Source organism: Kogia breviceps, chromosome 10, assembly GCF_026419965.1.
Source record: "Kogia breviceps isolate mKogBre1 chromosome 10, mKogBre1 haplotype 1, whole genome shotgun sequence".
Lineage (NCBI taxonomy): Eukaryota > Metazoa > Chordata > Mammalia > Artiodactyla > Physeteridae > Kogia > Kogia breviceps.
The window spans coordinates 68748858-68762972 of NC_081319.1; the positions used below are offsets into that span (position 1 = coordinate 68748858).

General features: G+C 54.0%; 1 protein-coding gene across 3 annotated transcripts in view; it reads left to right on the plus strand.

Moving 5' to 3' along the window:
* PACSIN1 (protein kinase C and casein kinase substrate in neurons 1) overlaps positions 1-14115 on the plus strand; it is a 64473-nt gene that overhangs the window by 29109 nt on the left and 21249 nt on the right. The window contains exon 1 of one of the 3 annotated variants that reach the window (XM_067006049.1): positions 8937-9021. The exons of 1 other annotated variant lie outside the window; for it this stretch is intronic. The gene's annotated coding sequence lies outside the window, so the exon portion shown is untranslated. Of the gene's footprint in view, positions 1-8936; positions 9302-14115 lie in introns of those variants that run through there. One more of the 3 variants, XM_067006048.1, reaches the window with a different exon arrangement.

Here is a 14115-nt window from a genome sequence, read left to right on the forward strand (position 1 = left end):
CAAACACACAGCCCCCTGGCTCTCTCCTTTTTTGGGGGGTGGGGGGATCCTGGCCGGGGAGGGGGTTGTTGACAGGGGTCATACCTGGTGGTTTGCTCCAAATATTATTGGTCATGCAGTTTCGTCAGGAGATTAATCATCTCTCTCTAAACATAACACATGATTTTAAAGGTTGGCTATATCCCTAAATGTGACTTTTGCAGTGTTTTGGAACCATTTTTCTTTTTTTCGGTCCAAGAAATGCAGCCCCATCATGTCATATGAGTAGGGGAACAACTAGAATGTAATGTGTAGGGAACTCGTCTTTTGGGCCCCATCAAGTGTGTGACACTAGACATGCCTGCATTTGTATGGACTACCTTCTAGCACTGTCTCTTTGAATTTTCTGCAATGATGGAAATGTTCTATTTCTTTTTAAAAATTAATTAATTAATTTTATTTTTGGATGTGTTGGGTCTTCGTTGCTGTACGCGGGCTTTCTCTAGTTGCAGTGAGTGGGGGCTACTCTTCGTTGCAGTGTGTGGGCTTCTCACTGCGGTGGCTTGTCTCGTTGTGGAGCACGGGCTCTAGGTGCGCACACTTCAGTAGTTGTGGCTTGCGGGCTCTAGAGCATAGGCTCAGTAGTTGTGGCGCATGGGCTCTTTTTATTTTTTGGCTGCATTGGGTCTTTGTTGCTGCGCTCGGGCTTTCTCTAGTTGCGGTGAGCAGGGGCTACGCTTTGTTGTGGAGCACAGGCTCCAGGGCGCATGGGCCTCAGTAGTTGTGGCACACGGACTCAGTAGTTGTGGCTTGCGGGCTCCAGAGTGCAGGCTCAGTTGTTGTGGAACACAGGGTTAGTTGCTCTGTGGCATGTGGGATCTTCCCGGACCAGGGCTCGAACCCGTGTCCCCTGCGTTGGCAGGCAGATTCATAACCACTGCGCCACCAGGGAAGCCCAGAAATGTTCTATTTCTGCACTAAGATGGTAGCCACTAGCCACATGTGGCTGTTGAACACATGAAATGTGGCTAGTGCAGCTGAGGAATTGATTTTTTTTTTGAGGAATTGAATTTTCAAATTTATTTAAATCTATTTAACTGAAATTTGAATAGTCAATAGCACCAGTGGCAACTGTAATGGACTGTGTCACCTTAGATACCCTGAGTTGTCCCCATGGTTCTCTGCAGCGTGCTGGTTCGTGGTGGGCCCCAAGAAGCACTCAGCATACAGGCTACTTAGAGCTGGATGGGTTCGTACTCAGAGGATTCCCTGTTCAGCCGATCTCAGCTGGCATCCCCTGTCCACCAGCCCCAGATTCCAGAGAGAGGCTCGGTTATTTTGTGTGGTTTTTTTTTTTTTTTTTTTTTTTTTTTTGCCACACCACGCGGCCTGTGGGATCTTAGCTCCCCGACCAGGGATTGAACCTGAGCGCTTGGCAGTGAAAGCATGGAGTCCCAACCACTGGACTGCTAGCGAATTCCTGAGGCTTGGTTGTTTTGAATGTTGTGAAAAGCTGTCCCCACATTGAGCATTTCCCAGCTGAGGCAACTCAGTCCACCCAATATCTCAGAGCTCTTTGCTTTTGGTGAGAATATTCTCAGTTCAGCGTAGAAATGTTGATTATACCATACTGGTCAAGAATTCTGCCTGGTAATTAATTGAGTAAAAAGTCAAGGGACTTCCCTGGTGGTCCAGTGGTTAAGAATCCGCCTTTCAATGCAGGGGACACGGGTTCGATCCTTGGTCCAGGAAGATCCCACATGACGCGGAGCAACTAAGCCCGTGTGCCACAACTACTGAGTCTGTGCTCTAGAGACCGCGAGCCACAACTACTGAGTCCGTGTGCCACAGCTACTGAAACCTGCATGCCTAGAGCCCGTGCTCTGCCACAAGAGAAGCCACCGCAATGAGAAGCCCTGGCACTGCAACAAAGAGTAGCCTCTGCTCGCTGCAACTAGAGAAAGCCAGCATGCAGCAAAGAAGACCCAACTCAGCCAAAAGTAAATAAATAAATTTATTTAAAAAAAAAAAAAGACTCTGTGTTCCACTGCAGCGGGTGTGGGTTTGATCCCTGGTTGGGGGAACTAAGACCCTGCGTGGTGCATGGTGCGGAAAAAAAAAAAAAAAAAAAAAGTCAATCTGTTTTCCAGTTGAAAAAATTACTTAGCATGTGCAGTTTGTTTGGTAGACAAAAATCTTTCAAAACGTGGGGTTCCTTAGGTCAAAAAATACACAAAGGGTCCCTGAGTGGTGCAGAACTTGGAAATTGCTAATCTAGTCCAACCCCCTCACTTTGAGGGAGGAAACTGATACCGGCAGAGACAAGAGACCCATGCCAGGTCTTCGGGCGGGGATGGGGCTGAGTCAGGACTAAAAGCCAGAGCTTGTGGGAGAGGCCAGGCTTCTTGTGTCCCAGTGTGTGTGTGTCTGTCCTGGGCTGTCTGCCCCAGGACAGCGATTGTGGCATTCCTTTTGAGCAGTGCTCAGACAGGTGGGGAGTTGTAAAAGCCTCTTCAATGACAGTGTCATGGAATAGGTGTTATAGGATAGGAGCAGTGCTGCAGGTGTGCTCACTGGGTTGCCTGTATGACAGTGGGGAGCTACATGGAAAGAAGGTCATAAAAAATGCAAATTCTTGGGACTTCCCTGGTGGTTCAGTGGTTAAGAATCCGCCTTCCAATGCGGGGGATGCGGATTCGATCCCTGGCCAGGGAACTAAGATCCCACATGCCACTAAGATCCCACATGCCGTGGGGCAGCTAAGCCCGTGAGCCACAACTAGAGAAGCCCGCGTTCTGCAATGAAGAGACCGCACGCTGCAATGAAAGATCCCACATGCCGCAGCTAAGACCTGATGCAGCCAAATAAATAAATATTACCAAAAAAAATGCAAATTCTTGGGCCCTGTTATAGACCTACTGTGGTGGTCTGGTACACTGGTGCTCCCTACCCCCACCTGTGAACCCCAGCTCCTGCTATTCACACCCTAGTTAAGCCTCACCCCCCAATTCCCCCTACTTCCCCACCCCTGTCCACCTCCCACATGGACTCTGGGCTTGGCCATATTGACTTGGTTTGGCCAGTGAGACACTGGCCAGCGTGATAGAAGCAGAGGCTTGCTTGATAGGTAAGTGCCCACACATTAGAACTTGTCCTTTTGGAATGTGTGCTCTTGGAGCCCTGAACTGTTATGTTAAGTAGGGCCAGGTACTCCGTTGGAGAGAGCATGTGGGAGGGAAGGCAGAGAGGGAAGCGGGGGAGGGGGAGGGACAGGGCCAGCTGTGTGACTGAAGAAGCTGTTTTGGACATTTTAGCCCCAGCTGAGGCCATGTGGGAAAGCACCACCCAGCGAACCCACCACCCTGCACCCTGGTGGTAGGGGATGGGGCACTGGTTACTGCCAGACAAGGCTCTCCACTTGACCCCTGCTCATGGGGATGGGGTGGGGCTGGCTGCAGTTTTTTCCATGGTGTTTGGCTAGAGTAGGGCATTTATTGTTTTAAAAGTTTTTGTCTTGATAAACTGCACCTTTCCTAGTCCTTTGGCTAAAGAGAAGAGGCTTGTCTTGGGGCTGTTTCTGTCCACGTTTATTGGTCTTTCTGGGTTGCTCACTTCTCCAGCAACACATCTGGGATATAGCAGGCAAAAAGAAAACCCAGAGAACTCACTGCACTGTCGTTCCTTGAGTCCTGAGGTCCCTAGTCAGTCTCCCTTCTTCTCTTCCCCTTGAGAGTCTTCTTATGTTTGTTTTATAGTAATGCCCAGGGTTTTTAGCTGGACTTTGCAGAAGGAAAAGGGACAAGTACATTTACTCCATGTTTTGCCCAGGAACCAGAAATCCAGATTTGCCTCTTCTTGAGCTTCATATAAATAGAATCCACAAGAAAGGCCAAACTTGGCCCTGAAGTCAACAGAAAAGAAATAAGGGCTTCCCTGGTGGCACAGTGGTTGGGAGTCCGCCTGCCGATGCAGGGGACACGGGTTCGTGCCCCGGTCCGGGAAGATCCCACATGCTGCGGAGTGGCTGGGCCTGTGAGCCATGGCTGCTGAGCCTGTGCGTCCGGAGCCTGTGCTCCACAGCGGGAGAGGCCACAACAGTGCGAGGCCCGCGTACGGCAAAAAAAAGAAAAAAGAAAAAGAGATAAAAATATCTCTGTCAACAACGACAACAAAAAAAATAGAATCCACTATGTATGTTCTTCCAGTTTGTGCTTCTCTTGCTCATCATGATGTCTTGAGACTTTTTCCATGTGGTTGTGTGTAGTTGGATGCTTTTCATTGCTGTATAGTAATCAACTATGTAAGCAAACCACATGGTAGCATTTGCAAGTGGAGTCCTAGACAGCAGTGAAAAAGCAAACTACCTCAACTGCATGCAATAACCACACGATTTGTTGATCAGTCCTTCTGTGGATGGGCATTTGGGTTGCTTCCGGTTTGGAGCTACTATGAGTAAAGCTGCTACAAGTGCTCTTGGTCATGGGTTTCAGTGACCACAAACACTCATTTCTGTTGGGAATAAATATTGCAAAAGCCTCTTAACTGGTCTCTTTGTTGTAGCCTGTTGCCTCCTTCTAGTAACATTTCCATATCAAAGCCACAGTGATCTTTCAAAAACATTAACTGGACCTCTTCTCCACCCTTGCTCAAAAATACCAGTTCCTTCCTTTCTTGCTTAGAATAAAATCCAGAGCCCCACCATGGTCCACAAGGCCCTACAGGATCTAGCCCCTGCCTGTTCTTTGTTCCTACCTTGTTTACTCCCCTCTCTGCTGTCCCTTCACCTACCCACCCACGTGTCCACCCACCCATTCAGTTTTGCCCAAAACTGAATGTGTGCCTTCAGTGTGCAGAGCTCACTCCCACTTAAGGACATGTGCCCTTGCTGTCCCCTCTGCCAGAAACACTCTCCCCCCAAATTATCACATACTTCCTTTTCCCCTTTATATGTCTTTGTTCAAATGTTATCCCTTCAAAGAGGGATCCTAAAATGGCCCCCACTTACTCTCTCTATCCCTTTACCCACATTATTTTTCTTGATGGTTCCCATCATCACTTGAACTTTTACTCTTTATTTGTTGAGTGTCTCCCACTTTGGCATGAAACATCCATGGGGTTATCTCGTGGTTATGTGCTGTGTCCCGCTGCCTAGAGCAGTGCTGCATGTAGTAGGTGCTCAGGAAACATTTGTTAAATGTTATTAAAGACACTGACATGGGATTTGGTCAGATGCCTCAGTTCTGACACCAGCATCATCTTCAAGCTATATCACGGGCCAAGTCCCTTAGACTCTAATCTCCTGGAATCTTGTGACAATGCAGATTCTGATCAGGAGGTCTGGGATGAGACCTGAAATTCTGCCTTTCCTACCAGCTCCCAGGTGATGCCCAAGCTGTGGGACCTGGGACCTGCCAATCTCTTGCATAGTGAGGCCGTAACTGCTCTGAGCCTCAGTTTCCACACCTGTAAAATGGCTCATTGTGGAAAACAGTGGATGAAGTGTGTAAAGCACTGTGCACGGTGCCTGGCCTTAGCACACACTCAGTAAGTTTCGACTGCCCCTCCTCTGGGGACCTTACAGGGTCTGAAACTCAAAGTAGTTGTTGGTTTTCTCCCTCTGATTCTTTCCATCCCCACATGTTTAGTCCCTTACACAGACCCTCAGCAGAGCCTTGTCCAGTTTATTTCTCCATTGCTGGCCAGCAATCTGCTCCATTCTCCTGTCATGGGCAGAGGTTTTGGGAGGATTCTGGCATTTTGACAGTCATGGGGGCATTATGCAAATAAGATACAAAGCAGCAGTTAATGAGCCTTGATTGCATTTGCCCAGCACTGGGGAACACGGAGGATAACTGCTGGGCTGGGGAGGGGGGCAATTATACTCTTTGGGTTGAACAAGGAGGCGGTGACAGAACAGGTTGGCTGCTCCTGGCGGGCATGAGAGCAGCGGCCCTGTGGCCTGGGTGAGGCCCCCCCCCTCATTTGTAGACTGTTCCCACCTGTGGGACTGGAACACGGTTAAGGTCCAGGAATAGGGGCTGAGGTCGGGCTGGTCGGGCATGGTGTGTGTGTGGGGGGGCATGGGGTGTGTGTGTGTGTGTGTGTGTGTGTGTGTGTGTGTGTGTGTGTGGCATGGGGGGGTGCTGCAGATAGCGACTCCTTGATATTTTTCTATCCCAATTAACATGCAGAGGAAAGTTGCAACAAAACTGTTGCAGAGGACAATTTTCCCCTGAATGGGGTTCACTTGAGAAGAAGGAGACGAGGGACGTAGGCGACAGTTAAAGACGGAGTAGTTTCAAGGGGCACAGGCTGACATGGCGTAACCTATTACCCATATTTTTGCTGGTTTTGTGGGGATCTCTTATCGATGTCAACTTTGACAAAAACTAAGGATATCCCAATCTTGTTGTCTTCTACTCTTATGATACCTGTCTTGGGGGCCCTCCCAACAGCAGATGGGGCTGATCAGGCTGACAGTAGTGTGGGGTGAGGTGGATGCTCTCTGGCCCGGGGAAGGTGGGGGGGGGGCAACAGAAGGGGTCAGCTTCTCACACAGAACCTGCCTGAGTGTGGGAGGGCAGAACTCGGGTCTGCCAGGCAGCAGATGGGGCTGGATCAGGCTGATGGAGGTGGGTCGGGGGCAGCTGTCTTTGGTATCCCTGGATGGAGCCGGCTCTTTAGGAGAAAGATGATCCGGGGCTGGGGGCTGGCAGGTGGGCAGGGGGCTCTGCTTACAGGGCCTGGGAACTCAATCCCTCCCCACCCCCTAGCTCTCCTGGGAATCTCTGGTCTCAGGCACCAGGCATCCCCACCCTCTTGGCCTGGGTGTCAACCTCACTGACTACTGAGGACCTCCAGGCCTGGGGACACCCAGTGTCTGGCCTACTTGGGTCAGAAGCCTGACCTCTGAGGTCGTTTGGGGGAGGGGTCCTCACTCATGCCCACTATGTGACTGGCACTTCAAGTACTTATGACCCTGTCCTGCCTTTGACCTAAGGATGAGAAGCACCCTGGCTGTGAAACTCCTAGAAAATGGGTGGCTGTTACTGTGTTTCCTAATCAGATCTTTCCTAATGGAACCAACATAGAGCATCGGGAAAAGCTTGGCAGGCATAGGGTTCAAATCCCAGCCCAGGCATTTTCTGGCTTTGTCCCCTTGGGCAAGTTGCTCAATCTCTCAGAGCCTCTGTTTCCTAATCAGTCCTGTGACCTCACCTGCAGGGCTGCCGTGACAACCAGAGACGCTACAGGAGAACTGGAATCAGTAAATCCACTAGCTCATCACTCCTAAGGGCAGGGACTTTGTTTTGCCCACGGCCTGTGTCCCAGCACCTAGAACAGTTCATGGCACATGGTGGGTGCCTAGTAAATATCCGTTGAAGGAATGAAATGCCCTATTTCATCTACTCTAAGATGATTTCCCCCTCACATTTGACATCACTGATACTAGGATGCTTCATACAATTTATAGCATGTCTTGGTTTAATTGGCAGCAGTCATGATTGAGTGGGGTCTTAGATGGAATGAACTATGGAAGAGGCTGTCATTATTATTAACAGGCCCTTTTTGGCTTAATTTTTGGTGCGCTTTTGGTTCTTTCTGATTGTGTGTGCCCTCTCCAGGCTGTGTGGGGTCCCTGAGAATCACCCTAGGGCACAGGGGTGGCAGTGATCCTGCCTGAGGTCTTTCTGAGGCAGTGCTGGGCTGGGGTCAGCACATCCTGTGGGGAACACTGTGTGTCCTGGGCCCCTTTCTCCACTTGATCTACAGCCCCCGCTCTGGCCCCCACTGGATGCTATCCCTCCTGGGGAGGAGGGAGTGGCAGGGCTGTCTGAGTCTGGAACGCCCTCTGGGGAGGAGGGTCCCATTTTACTCAATCGTGTCATAATTCCAAGTATCAGGACTGGACAGCAACTAGGAGGGTGGGGGGAATATCTGTGAGCCTCCTAGGCTGAGGGGACTCTAGGTAGGATCTCGCCTGGACCAGGCAGAGGACTTTCAGAATGAGGGAGAGGGAGTGGGGGAGGGTAGACCCCAACCCCAGTCCCCTCCAGTCCCTCCAGCAGCCAGGCTAAGACACAGTGGGCAGATTAGTATCTAGAAGAGCAGACAGATCCTTTCCTGGTTGGGACACTTATTTGTGTCACCGATCCATCCCATAAGGCTAGGGTTGGGGGCTTGCATGTATAGCTGTGATTTTATGTAGGAAGGGTTTGTGTGATACATGTTCTGGATCCGTGTAGATGTGTGTACACTGATATTAGTGTTAATGTGTAAGTATGTGTGTGTGTTACCTGTGCGTGTATAGGTAGATCCACAGATTTGTGGAAGCGCACATGTGCAAATACACGTAATAGTTGTTTGTATGTGTAAGTGTGTCGATGGGGTGCACATGTGCATGGACACATGTTGGTGCTAATGAGTCATACGTGTGTGGTACAAGCCTAGATGTTTGCTCTAAGGGGTGTGTGACAGCTGTGGCCTGTGGGAGCAGCACCAGAATTCGGATCACAAAGCCTCGCTGCCAATAACAAGCCCAGGAGCCTTGGATGCCCAGACGAGTTGTTTTACTACTGCAGGCCTCAGTTTCCAATCTGTAAAATGGGTATGGAATCTCATGGAATGAGATTGTAGACGAGCATCTCACACTCGGCCTGACACAGGAAAATCTCAGAATAAAAGTTTGGAATTGAGGAATGACTGAATGAGAATAAATGATTAAGCAAGTAGAAATGTTTTACAGAGAGGCACGCGGTAAGATTTTAAGGACCTGACGGAAGCATGTGGAAAGGTGCAGCTTACAGTGCCTTGAAGGGATGCTGGGGGAGCAGGGTCTCAGGCAGAAAGAGAAGACAGGGCTGGAGCAGGGACGCCCCCACCCCGTGGGGCGTGGTTGCAAGAGCCTGGGAAGGTGAAGTGTGCGCGTGCCCAACCGCCCGGGGATGCAGGAGCCGCAATGTAGGCGAGAGTCCCCCGGTGTACGCGGGAAGGAGGCTGGCTGAGCAAGCATTGCCCGGTTGCCATAGAAACGAGAAGGAGGTGGGTGGCGGGAGAAGGAGGCGGGTCGGGAGGCGGGAGGGGGAGGAGGCGGCCGTGGGGGCGGGGAGCTGGCTTCTGCAGTTCGGGCGCTGCTGCCTTCCCGAGCAGCGAGCGGTGCAGGGAACCGAAGAGGACAGAGCTCCCGGTCCGGGCGCCAGGCCCTCTCGCCGCCCGCCACCACGGAGAAGGAGGAGGACAGCCGGCCCCTCCGGCCCTGGCCTGGCCCAGTGGGGACAGTGCACTCCTACGTGCCCCTGGCTAGGTGCCCAGACGGGCCCAGGTAGGCATTCCGGTGGGGACAGCCAGAAGAGGCTGCACGGAGAGTGGGGCCCGGGGCTGCCCTGCCCTCCTACCGGCAGTACCTGGTGGCAAGCACAGGGGCCAAAGGGGCCAGGGCCAATAGACCTGCTGGGGAGCAGCCTGCATCCTGAGAGGCCCTCTTCAGAACCTGGGGCCGCCCCATCAGGAGGACTGGGTCCTCCCCATCAAGAGGACTGTGCCCCTGCTGCCTCTCCTCCTCTGCACTTCTGTTCCTCTCTCCACCCCTGTCACAGGTCCCTACTGGGGAAATGCCTCTTCCCAGGCAGAGCAGGCCAAGGGGGCTGGAGCTCCCAGGAACCCAAAGTACCTGCTCCCCAGTCTGAGGCTGGTGGGGGTAGGTGGGTGAGGATGCCCCCCACCCCCGCTCAGGGCACTGTTGGGCCCTGGACAACCAGCAGACCCCCCCCTCCATCAGCAGCCTCCCTGCTGGTCCCGTTGCTCCCAGGCTCTGGGCTTAGAACCCCGGGTCAGGGGGGAGGCATCTCTCTTCTCCCCCAAGCTGAGTCCCTTACCCCTCCTTGTTCTCCCTGCAGACCCACTTCCCCCAGATCTCCCAAAGGACCCCTGTCCCACCGCCCCAGCAAGCCCAGGGGCTCCATGCTGGGGTATAGGAGAGCAGGCCCTGATTGGGTAGGGGGTGCCTGTGGCCCTCCCTCCCCCTCTCTCTGTGCCTCTGCTGCATTGCTTCTGGGGATGACTCCACTGCTGCTGGGGGAGCTCGGGGCACTGCAGAGGAGCTGCTGCCTGCTGCCCAGGAGGGGGTGGGGCTGGGCCTGGGGAGGAGCTGGGCCGCACTGCCTGGCTCTGGGCACAGAGGGGGCAGGAGGGCCTGCAGCAGTGTGGTGGGTGGAGTGCACCTGGTCCTGGTGGGCCCTGGGCCACAGCTAAAGGGCCTTGGGCAGTGTGGGGAGGAGATCCCAGCCTGATGGGGCAGGGGGTGGTGTGTGCAACCTCAGGCGTGCGTAGGGTGCCTGGGCCTTGGAGGGTCCGCCCCCTTCTCCTGACTGCCTTCCGTCCCCAGCACCCCCTGAGAGCTTGGCGGGGTCCTGGCACCACTCTCTGGAGCTTCCCCTTCCCTGGGCACTTGGGGAGTGAGAGCATCCGGGACAGGGCCCAGTGTGATGGAGCTGGGGCATATGTGCTGAGAGGCTGACGTGGCTCCATTCATTTCTGCAAACCTTAGTTGTACCTTATGAGTACAGGCACAGGGGCCTCCCACTTCAGGGTTAAGGGCCCAGGAGGTGAGAGGGCGGGTCTCAGGTGGCAGGAGCTTGGGTGAGGGTTGCAGATCTGTCCAGAAGCTGGTAACCCAGTAACCCGTGTGCACCGAGCCCCCTGTTTCTCTGAGCCCTGGCACAGATCAGGGCTTGGGGCTGGCACCGATGTCTATCCTGCTTCACCTCCTACAGCTGGGCCAGCCTCCATCCGGGCCACAACAAGGGCCGGTGAGGCCTGGAGGTCAAGAGCTAGAAGGATCTGTCCCTTCCCCAGGCCCTTCAGGCCTGGCCCTGACCGCACCGCCCGCACTCCTGTTTGGCCTTCTCTAGGCCACATTCCCCTTCTCTTCAATTTTTTTCTGTCCCATGTCCCCCTGGGGTCTGTCTTTGCTTGCTCTGTCTCTCTCCTACCCTTTTTGCCCCCAGGCTCTGGGGCAGTTAGCCAGCAGAATGGCCTCCTGGGGCCCATTTCCCATCCCCATCCCATCACCCCCAGTGGGCTCACAGCCCAGGGCACATGCCCCCCACCTCCAGCAGCCTTCCCAGCATCAGAGGGAGCTGAAGGGAAGCCCCAGGAGCACTCAGAGGCCAGTACCCCAGGACTAGAGGAACAATTTGGCCCAGGCTGGCCCCTCCCCACATGCCCCCAGTGCAGGAGCTCTGGGGAGAAGGAACATCTCCACTTGGCTCTCAGGGCGCCAAAACTGAGCTCCCGTCTCCCTTAAATTGTTCTTCCCGTGGTGCTCTCTATCTCAGGAAACAGCACCCCACCTGCCAGCTGCTCAGGCCCAAACCCAGATGCTACCCTTGACTCCTCCTCCATCTCACACTCACATCCAAACCATCAGCATATTCTGTTGGCCCCAAGTCAGAGTACTTCCCACCCCACCTGGCCCTCACTGCTTCTGGCATTACTACCTTGGTCTGAACCCCCATCTTCCGTGATGGGAGGGCTACAGCCACCTGCCAGAAGGTGCCCTGTACTTCTTGCCCCCCATAGTCCCCTATTCCTATGCCCCCAGCAGCCAGGGATCCTTTAAAACCTAAGCCAGGGACTTTCCTGGTGGTCCAGTGGCTAAGATGCCACACTGCCAATGCAGAGGGCCTGGGTTCGATCCCTGGTCAGAGAACTAGATCCCACGTGCTGCAACTAAAACATCCCACGTGCTGCAACTAAATCATCCCGCATGCCGCAACTAAAAAAGATCCCGCATGCCACAACTAAAAGATCCTGCACACGGCAACTAAGACCCGGTGCAGCCAAATAAATAAATGAATAAATATTAAAAACAACAACAACAACAAAAACCCTAAGCCAGATCACATCCCACCTCTTCTCACACCCTGCAGCGGCTCCCATCTCACTTGATGGGGGAAAAAGTCACAGGCCTCACTCTGACCTACAAGGCACCACGTGTCTTCATTCTCTCCCTGCCTTCCCCACCAGCCTCTCTGACCTCAGCCTTCCCCTCTCCTCCTCACTCCCTCTGTTCCAGCCACATGGCCCCCTTGTTCCTCAACCATGGCAGCCGTGCTTGTGCCTCAGGGCCTTTGCACTGGCTGTTCCCTCAGCCTGGATGCTCTTTCCCCAGATATCTGCATGGTGCCCTCCCTCACCTCCTTCAGGTCTTTGCTCAAGTGCCACTTTCTGAGAATGGCCTTCTCTGACCAGCCTGTGTAAAAGAGCATCGCCCCTCAGTCCCCACCATCCCTCCCTGACCCCTTCACTGCCTTATTCTTCTCCAGAGCTTTTGTCACCTTCTACCACACTTGATCATTTACTTTTTCATCTGGTTTCTTGTCTGTCTAGCCCTCTAGAATGTCAGCTCCATGAGGCAGGCGGGTTTCTGCTTTGCTCATGCTGTAGCCCAGAGCTGCACTATAAGGATCAGGGCTGCAGTTAAAGCCAGGAGTCTCTGCCTCAGTGGCTGGCCCCCTGCATCCGTGCTGTAATGGTTTCAGCCCTCACAGGGGAAGGGATGCAATACCCTCCTGGCTGGGCAGTTGCCCCTGGGCATCGAATTGGACAGGAGTCCTGCATGGACTGGGTGCACGCTTCTTGCCTTTTTCTGACCCAGCCATGGCCAGGACAGCTCTACCCGGCCAGGAAGGGGAGAAGAGTGGGCTGCATGCATCCCACCCCCAGTGCTGCTCAAGACGGAGGGCCCCTTCTTCCTGGTCAGAGTTCTGTGCCTCGGGAAAGCCTGTTGTGCACCCACCAGGAGCATCATCCACAGGGCGGGCAGACCTGGTTCCTGCCCTCCAGGAGACCACAGATGCAGAGGGCTCAGGACAGGACACAAGACGCATCCAGAGCAAGGAGGATGGGGGCTTGTCTTCCCACCAGCTCCCACTCCTGCCTCCCCCTCTGTGGAGGCTGAGACAAGGCTATGATTAGAGTGGTTCATTGGGAGGTGGTCCTTGGAGACACAGAGAGTGTGGAGGAGAGGCATGAAGGGAGCTTCAGTAAGCCGGTTCCCACTGGGCACCTCTGAGAGTCAGTGTAGCCAGGAAGGTGGGGAGCCGGGGTGTGTGTACACCTGTTCCATCGGTCATTACTTGAAACGGCCCCTGACCACCCTCTTTCCCGCCTGGTTTTCTTCAATTGTTGTTAATGTTAATCACCTAATGAGGTGATGTTTATCCACTGCTTGGCTTCCTGTCTGCACTGGAGTGTACGCTCCATGGGGGGATGGCCTGGTATCCTTCCCTGCTGAGCCTGCAGCACCCAGAATGGTCTTAGAGGCTCCCTAGAGACTGGTGGGCCTAATGAGACGTTGCCCCATCCGCGGCCTGGGAGCAGGGGAGCGCAGGGGGCTGCCTTTGGGGGTGATTTTCTGGAGGAGAGAGAGGGCCTGGGGCCTGATGGGGCTGGAGAGAGAGGGGATAGGATAAGGGTGGTGAGGGCTGAAGGTTGGAGTTGTGGGAGTGGCCTGGAGGAGGGGAGGGGAGGCTAGCCAGGGGCGGCTGGGGTGCGGTGCCTTCAACCCCTTCCCGCAGGGACGAACCCCATGGCCCACCTGTTCCCTCAGCTCTGCGCCCCTCTGGGGCCCTCCAGCCTCAAGTGAGACCCAGGCTCTGCCTCCCTCAGTCTCCCCATTGGCCTCCATCCTCTTCCCACCTCCCCACCTTAGGGTTTATTGTTTCTGAAAGCAGGGCGCTTTGGGGCCTGCCCTGGGGACCTACTTCACAGGAGATGGAGGTTGGAGAGCCTGGTTTTTAGACCCGAAGAGAAGGCAAGAGAAAGCCAGGCCTGGGATCTTCTCTTCACAGGGGACCTGGAGACCTGGGGTTCCAGACAAGACCCAACCGTCATGGAAGGTGGTCTTAGTCAGCTCGGGCTGCTGTAACAAAATACCACAGTCTCGGCAGCTTAAACAACAGACACTTATTTCTCACAGTCTGGAGGCTGGAAGTCCAAGATCAAGATGCCAGCCTATCAGGGCCCTGGTGAGACACCTCTTCCAGGCTTGTAGATGCAGCCTTCCAGCTGTGTCCCCACATGGCCTTCCCTCTGCTTGAGCCCGGGGAGAGGGGGCGAGCTCTTCCTCTTCTT